The following is a 1,687-nucleotide window of genomic DNA, read 5'->3' on the forward strand; positions in this document are numbered from 1 at the left end:
TTTAGTTAACGACTAATTTTGATTTAACTAGATCAGGGCACTTCTCACATGAGTGCTAATTGAACTGAATTTTAAATGAAAGTAAACAAAACGAGAAGCCGCAAGTTTGAAGAAAGAAAGTGAGTTGACTTCTGTTTAGAGGGAATTGGGCTTCATTGGAGATGTGAAAATTCTTAAGCCACCAGTTCTTGTTTAGTTCTTCAACCAAATGGATCGAACATTTGCTGGCTTAGCTCTTTGGCTATGGTTTCTACTGTCTTCTGCTACGGCTTCCAGCAGTTACAGTAGCAATAGTCACCTGAAACGCTTTAGTAGATCGCTTATCTTTCCGCCCACCACACCGACACGTGTACAATTTATTGACGGTATCGGTATACCTGTTGATGGTTTACATTTCGAATCAGTTACATCTGGCTATGTGTTGAAAGCAGAATACTTTCTGCCCACCAATTCAACAGAGATCACACGCGTCTATCTCAAACCGATGACCGTATCGGCCAGAGAGAAGGAGACAAATTGAAATGAGCAGTTTGACTATGGTGCCATATATCGTTGGATTATTTATCGTGGCATTGAGATGATATTGGACAATATGGGACTACCCGGACGGAGTTGTTTGCTACGAGTGATTTGTGAACATGCAACTGTTCCCTTGAGCCATGAAAGCGGTTTACTTGGCGAGATTCTACACATTATATTAACTCCATCGAGTTCGAATAACAAACTAACGCATCGAATGGATAGTGAATATCAAGAGTCTGAAACGAGTCTGTCAAACGTGGTGGTGATTGTAATGCAGCCTATGCCAAAAAGTGTTCAAAATCACCCATGGATCTGATTAGTATTATAATGAAAGTGAATAAATGAAAATGAAACCTGATTGATTGTTATACAATGATTTCATTAAGTTTGGTGACAATAAGTGAATGTGATGTGTCCACGTAGCGAATGTTAGTTAGTTAGTTAGTTTTTCTGTGTGCTTAACTAACTAAAGCCTATCTAAAACTTTGTGTAAGACATTTTTTTTTGGGGCGAACAACATAAACTGCAATCACGTACAAGCAGGTGTGACAATTACAAAGTTGATAAACATAATAATTAGTTTTCGCACACGTTGTCAGCATGATTTGCATGCCCAATCAGCATCAGTTGTAATTAAACATACGAAACACCCAAACAAACACACACACACACACACAAAGGGAGAGAGTAACACAAATACGCAACACAATGTATGCGATATATACGTTGCGTATGCGTGATGTGTGAAATTATTACGAGAGAGCGGTTACTGGGGGGGAAGAGACACAACTGTTTCATTCCTCTGCTTAGTTCAGTTAAATTTAAATACCAAATATAATTTATATGAATTATATGTATATATATTTGAAGCCATTAATACATGCCACTAATACAAATTTATTTATGTCACCAAACACATTTAACCTTAAAGGTTAATCAGAACACGTAGGAAAACACTCTCTCCCTCTGTCTACATACATAAATGCAACACAAATCAAAATGTGGACAAATGTCGCTCAATGGTCTTGTGCACGGGACCATTGAGCGACAATTGTCCCTCTAGTCGCCGGGACTAGAGGGACAATAGCGACAAAGCGGCGACACAATGCTTGTTTGTCCCGGCGTTCGGCAAGACTTTTGGAAATTTGTCTTGGCGACTGAAGCG

The 1,687-nt window shown here is 39.0% G+C and overlaps 1 pseudogene; it reads left to right on the plus strand.

Moving 5' to 3' along the window:
- Window positions 1–208: 208 nt before the first annotated feature.
- On the plus strand, window positions 209–867 carry LOC124460874 (annotated as a pseudogene).
- The last annotated feature ends 820 nt before the right edge of the window (window positions 868–1,687 follow it).

This window comes from Drosophila willistoni, unplaced genomic scaffold, assembly GCF_018902025.1.
Source record: "Drosophila willistoni isolate 14030-0811.24 unplaced genomic scaffold, UCI_dwil_1.1 Seg149, whole genome shotgun sequence".
Taxonomy (NCBI): Eukaryota; Metazoa; Arthropoda; class Insecta; order Diptera; family Drosophilidae; genus Drosophila; species Drosophila willistoni.